The 6989-nt window shown below is 32.2% G+C and overlaps 1 protein-coding gene across 2 annotated transcripts in view; it reads right to left on the bottom strand.

Annotated features, from left to right (window-relative positions):
- LOC108969638 overlaps window positions 1-6989 on the bottom strand; it is a 64176-nt gene that overhangs the window by 55892 nt on the left and 1295 nt on the right. The gene's annotated exons all lie outside the window — the stretch shown is intronic.

Below are 6989 nucleotides of genomic sequence, written 5' to 3'. Positions count from 1 at the left end.
GTTGCTGTTGTTGTTAGTGTGTTTTTGTTGTCAATTTATGTTGTCCTACCTCAACAGTGGCCGCACTGTGCCATCCTGCCACCAAATTGGGGCATAAACAAGGAAGAAAATGCGTTATTTAAATAATTTTCGCATTAAAAATCAAATTAATGCGCCTACGGCATGAACTGGAGCACGCGCACACATACACATAAACACTTAGTGTTGTATAAAGTGCGTGTGTTTGTCATGCCCATGTTTCCGCAGTGTTTACACAACGTATTTTGTCACTTCATTTGTAGGGCAAACGGAAGTGTCTGACCAGCAAGCAAAGGATTCGCAGATATGTGAGTGCGTGAATGTACAGTATATTGGCAAAAAATTGGGAACACTAAAAATTTTAGAACTTTTTAAAATAATTACATTGGAAACTAATTTATAGGCAATGGAGAAGTAAAAAAAAAAATATAAAAAATTGTTAAATATATTTAGAAAACAGGAAAATGAACTGAAAAAATAAGAACTTAACTTCGACTGCATCAAAGCTGCAATACCTTTCACAGGTGCATTTTTATAGAACAAAAGGCATAAAAAGATTTTTATCTTCATTGAGATCGGTCAGTTTGTACGGCAGCTATATGTTAKAGTAGTCCAATTGCAACAATTGGTTCAGATATTACAGCCTTGCTCTAGACAATAATCTGTGCCAAATTTCGTAAGGTTATATTGTCGAATAATGAACCATTGTATATAAGGATTCCAAACTAATCGCTCAGTTTGTATGACAGCTATATGTTATAGTAGTCGGATCTGAATAATTTGTTCGGATATTAAAGCGTTACCTTTGGTAAAATTATGAGTAAAATTTTCTTATGATATATTGGCAAATAAAAAAAGTTTCCTATACAGGAACTTGATTTGGATCGGTCAGTTTGTATTGCAGCTATATGCTAAAGTAATCCGATCTGAACAATTTCTTTTGAGATAGCACCTTTAACTTCAGCAATAACCCATGCCAAATTTCATGAAGATATCTTGATAAATAAAAAAATTGCCTATACAGGACTTGATCTTAATCGGTCAGTTTGTATGACAGCCTTATGTTTYAGTGGTCCGATATCAGCGTTTACGCATTACGCAGCATTTTGCATAGAAAAAGACGTGTGCAAAATTTTTGTGCGATATCTTGAAAGCTAAGGGACTAATTCGTGTAGTATTAAGTTATATTTAAGATGTCATAGTAGTTAGTTATAAGGTAATCATCAACAAGGCCGTTTAACTGAGGGAAAGTGACTTGCAACCTATCACGAATTGAACACAAAAACAATTCTCGCACTTAATAGAATTATTCGGACAATGGCAAAAMMAAAAAAAAAAAAAAAAACCGACATCGTAAGCAAACAGAGCAAAGCGGCTTTTTGCATAGTTAGTAACTTTCGGAAATTACAATTCTCACTAATAAAAGTCAGAAAACTGTGGGCTGCATACGCATACACAAAAGGATGTGGTTGGTAGAAGTCGTTATTTTTTCCCAAAGTCAATTGTGCACACAAAGGACACTCAACTGTGGCCACTCGGCCATATGAAATTGCCGTTTTTTGTTTGTCTGGGCTTACGGTGGTGTTGATTGGCGYGGTTGGCCGCAAAGCGAGTGTGTACCTGTGGCTGGATCTTTATTAAAATTTTGCTTATACTTTGCTTTACGTTTGGGTCRGCTTATGGTYCTTTAAWWTGGTYGCTTTTTTCCAGGAGYACCATAACTGCTTTATGTGTTTTTAATAAAGCTGTGTGTAGACAATTTATTCGGAAATAAATTTTTATATATATAAAGAGATCTTATATGGGTATATATATGCTAATGGATCGTCAGACCCTTCTTTGTATCGAGTATCGAGCTTGTGGTAGATACTTGGAGGTTGTCCAACAGTGGACTACAAGTTTTGAAGGGATATTGAAAGGCCAGGATGGATGAAGAAGAGATTGAAAGTAATAATATCTGGTATAAGGAACGAACGTCAAGTGTGCACCACATTTTTCCTTRACTATAGTGTATACAAAATTTTAATTCATCAATATTTAAATATGTTTGAGAAAAATTCATAATACAAAAATGAAAAGGTWGGTGATTTTGCTAAACAATAGTAAGTCTGAGAACCAGTTATATTGTATAACGCATTGGGATCTGCTGAGCTGCCATGTATGTCCATAGAAGGACAGAAAAGTGTTTGATCAAGTATTACTAAGTAGTTGCATGCTTAGATGAATAAATATATATACTAAAAAGTAAAAAAAAAAAATGTTTTTCAACTAATTTTGAAATATTTTCCAACAAAAAAATTTGCTTAACAAAAAAAGTGTGTAATTAGCTGAGGAATTTTATGCAAACTTTTAGTCTAGAAGTCTTCAAACAAAATTTGAACACGCCGCAACTTAAACTGCAAGTTACAGTTTTCCTCCAACTTGATATATTAGCCCAATTATTCTCTWATTTATTTCCTTATTGCTGTTAAGCTGAAATGCAAAATACTCGCAAATTCAGCAAAGCTGTGAAATAAAATGCCGACCATCAATTCGCACTCACACGTTTTGCTTTTACAATTACGTGAATTATGGGAAAGATTTTTGTAAATATGTGTAGCTAACAACTGCAGCCTTGTAAACTTTTCAAATGCAGCAACAATTTCGATTTGTTTACAATAATTCTGAAGGTTGTTGTCCGTAGCAATAAACATTGCCGCATAAATTGCAGAATGCTGATGTATTGTTGTCTGCTGCACATTTTTGCGATGGCGCTCCGCAGAGTAAATACAGCGTTTGATTACATGTAACTCTCAGGGTGGAAATAGTGGYAACGTAAACATACAATTTGCTGTTGTAATTACTAAGAATTCCAAAATAGCACGAAAAGTTRAATTTAAATTTAACCGAATTTCAGATTTTACTAAAATTGGCAATGGAATAATTAGGCATGTGATTAGTATGTAGGTTATGTGAACTAGAAATAAGTAAATTGGGGTATTTTGGGAATGATTTTTTTTTTGCTATATATCACAGATGTTTACATAAAGTCTTWTTAATAAAACTATAAGCAACACACTCGATAATTATCGGATAAAATTCCATAGAAAAAATATTTTTACAAGCGGCTGTTGAATAAGATATGTATGTACTTTTTTTTTAAAGAAATATATTGATTTTTGCTTTAAAATATTTAAATATTAGAGTTTTTTGGTAATTATTATATTAATAGGCGAATGTTGTGTTTCGCCTCGTTTTTAGAAAATTTAATATATGTAACATATGTATGTATATGGTTTTAAAGTGTGCCATAGAATTGTTTTTAGCCAACACCTACCCTCTTCATACAATAATTATCAAACTATTTGCATGGTAATTATTCGAACTATTTCAAATTTTATTTTACTAATTATCTATTACTTCTAAAAGGTTTTAACTACCATACGGCTTAAGCATAATCTTGAAAAGTTTATAAAATATTTCAAGAGTGATTTTGCAATTAAATGGTAATAGGAAACTTCGACTAGGTTTGAATATTAACTATGTAATATGTTCCTGTTCGATTTAGAGTTCCAAATTTAGAAAATTGGAAATATYATGAGCCTGAATATACCCTTAAATATTTAGAAATAATTTCAAGTTTAGGAAATTTGGAATATAGAAGAAATTCTCAATTTTCTAAACTTCTAACTCAAAATTGAAATTAATTTTGAAATATATGGAGAATAGAATGAAATTCCCAAATTTCGAAACTTGAAARTCTAAATCGAATTTTATTTCGAAATATTTAAGGGTACACTGGGGTTCAGACAAAAAAAAGTAGTATTATTAAATATTACTACATATGAAATCTAAAACAACAGTGTTTTTTGGAAAATGTTTTTGGAAAAAGGATCAAAAGCATGCAGCTAATTGAATTCATCAAGAATGGATTGTCAGCAAGACCTAGTCTGAGTGTGAGAATTTTTCAGACAAAAAATTTTTTAACTTGGTGTAATCGGATTTTACATCCACATTTGAGTTTCAAAAAAAATATATTTTTTATTTAATATCGAATATGCATATATTTGAAATTTTTTCGAAAATTCGAAGTTGGTTCSGCAAATAGTTTTAGACATATGAGAGCTTTTGTAAGAATTTTTTTTAATGTAATTAAAGCATTCGGCTCTGGAGACCGCTAGACGGTTCAACTTGAGTTTTCGCAAGGCTATTTAAGTTACACTTCTTAGATAATGATCAAAGTTATAGAATTTTTGATAATAATTTCGATTTTTCAAGTTAACGGGAAGTGAAATTTTGTTTAAAAAAAACTACTTTTTTGGAAGGCGCCATTTTTTTTAATTTTTACTTTTCTTACTTGCATTCATATGTAATTGTTTTTTTTTTTTTTTTTTTTTTTTTTTTTTTTTTTTTTTTTTTTTTAAATTTTTTTGTTTTTTTTTTTAAATAATTTTAAGCCAAAAAATCTTCGTCACCGCCAGACACATTTTGTCGGAAGTCCGCCTGGAGCTCGACTGTATGCGCAAGCTAAACCATTTTTAGAATGTATTATTAAAATCCGCAAATGTATTAAACTATATAAGTCCCCATTAATTATTAAGTAATTTTACTTCTCTTCGTCGCTTTAGTTTTCTGCAAAAAATTATGACAAAAATCCGTTTTTTCTGCAAGTGGACATAATCTCTTGAAGTAGCAGAATATTATTAAATGTTAATTATTGCGACAAAATCCGTTTTTTCTGCAAGTGGACATAATCTCTTGAAGTAGCAGAATATTATTAAATGTTAATTATTGCGACATGTTGTTATAATCACCACTACTACATTACATTACTTTATCCACCACACCGATCACTTGTACACTAATATATCTTCAAGGCTCATTCAGGCGACTAAATAATAAGTGCCGTAGCGACCATAATTACTTCATATTCATGCCTCGTTACACGAAGTAGCAACTGTAATCGTTAAGTTAGGCGCTGCAATCAACATTTTCAATAAATCACGTTTCAAAGTGATTTTTAATACACTTTCATTGTGGGTTTGCAGCTTTCATTACATTTCCACTGTCATTTGGCGACGCGCAAATGGCCAAGTGTGAAAATTTCAAGGGACCACAGATGGCCAAATCGAAAAAGGCCAGACAAATGTGCGTATGCATGCATGGTATATACAAAAAATACACACACACACAAGAGCAAACGCCAGTTTTATGAGCTATTTAGSAGATATGTCTAGAGGTATGAAGCCGCTTGAAGCAGCACGGCTGCGAGACTCGGCGGCGCGGCAGCAGCCCACACAAGGCATAAATGCTGGCCGGCATATGCGAACAAAGAAATTAATAATATTTATTATATGTATGTATATGTGAATGAATRTTGGTTTAAATATTAAGGCATATATGTAGTGATTTGCTTGCATGTCGCCCGCTAAGACACTCACAATAAAGAATTGCTTTCTGACAAGAACTTAGACAATATGCGCGACAGCTGACGACGTGTATTCTGCTTTTAATGACACTATAATTAATATATGCTATACATATATGCATAAAATTGTTGTTGTGTTGTGGTGTTGTTTTCATTTTCATATAATTGCTTAGTTAATAATGCATTTGTTTTTGTCTACGAGCGCAACACTTTTCCTGTCTCGTCACCTTGCCAGCGCATTACGTCAATGCGTTTCAAAGAAATCAAAAGAGATTTTTATTAATCTCAGGCTGYTATGCTTGTAATCGTAGAACCTTCATAATCATAGTGCAAAATAAATTGCATACTAATGCTTACAGAATGTGGCTGCAGTTTATGCAAAATATGTCAGTCATGAGTCATAGGCATACTATAAAGACATTCGCAAGTCATCTGCGGCCTGCTTTGGCAAAAGTCGCGTGATTATTGMAATTTAATAAAGTGAAGTGTAATGTATGATATTTGTCAACAATTGTCAACAATGAATTAATGTAAGTATTTCACAATCAATGAAAGTAATGAATGCATGCTTGAAGGCGAAAAAATGACAGATTGAAAGGAAAATTCATACTATACTGAATATTCATATAAAGGAAAAAGGTAAGCACTTTGAATCATGKGTAGCTTCCCAGTTTACACGGAAACTGCTTATGATTGAATGATTTATCTATTGCCATAGATAAATAAAGTGTGAATATCAGTGAAGTGTTTAAATTTGCACAAAAATATATTTAAGTGCATTTCACTTCCTGCAACGGGTTAAAATACTTATGGCATACATATACTCAGCGCAGGCGGAAGTAAATGTCTATAATTATATAAAAAATACATTGCATACATATGTATATATGCCTACACCTGCATGACCCGTTACTACTTGCTTTGTTCACAGCTGTTTGCTATTACTCTTTTTCAACAAATTGACAGATTTTGACAGCTGCCAATCAGCTCATTCACTTTTCTTGCGTATTGTCCATGCAGCAAGTTTTTTTTTCTTTATGTGCTTTCAAATTGATGCATTAAAATGTATGATGCCGTGGGTTTCCGGTGAAAATTTGATTACAAAAGCAGGTGTCAGTTGCTGTACAATGGATTTCTAAGTATCATAAAGGATATATGGTTCAATTTATCTTTTTCATTTTACAATTTGCTATTAAAAACTGATGAAAGATTAATGATAATGCATAGTTTAGCACACAAAGAGGCATGTAAGTGGAATTTTAAAGAGTAGGTGTGTGCATAAAAGCTTGAGGGTTCAGTTGTTGTTATGAGAAATATGACATGAACATATTTTAACTTAAGGGTATTGGGTGGGTATTTATAATCGTCAGCTAAAATGCAAAATAACGTAACAGCACTTTGCATAAGGAAAAACGTTATAATAACACCACTCATATTGAAATAAATTCTTACTATCGGTTATCAGATGGTTATATTTTGGGTTATAAAAGGGTTATATATATGTATATTTTCATTATATCTGGCTTTGCATTTTAGCTGACGATATACACCTTTTTCCTTTTTA

Source organism: Bactrocera latifrons, unplaced genomic scaffold (genome assembly GCF_001853355.1).
Source record: "Bactrocera latifrons isolate USDA-ARS-PBARC rearing strain unplaced genomic scaffold, ASM185335v1 scaffold_105, whole genome shotgun sequence".
Taxonomy (NCBI): domain Eukaryota; kingdom Metazoa; phylum Arthropoda; class Insecta; order Diptera; family Tephritidae; genus Bactrocera; species Bactrocera latifrons.
Note: the sequence above shows the minus strand (reverse complement) of the source record. Positions and strands in the feature narration are given on the sequence as shown.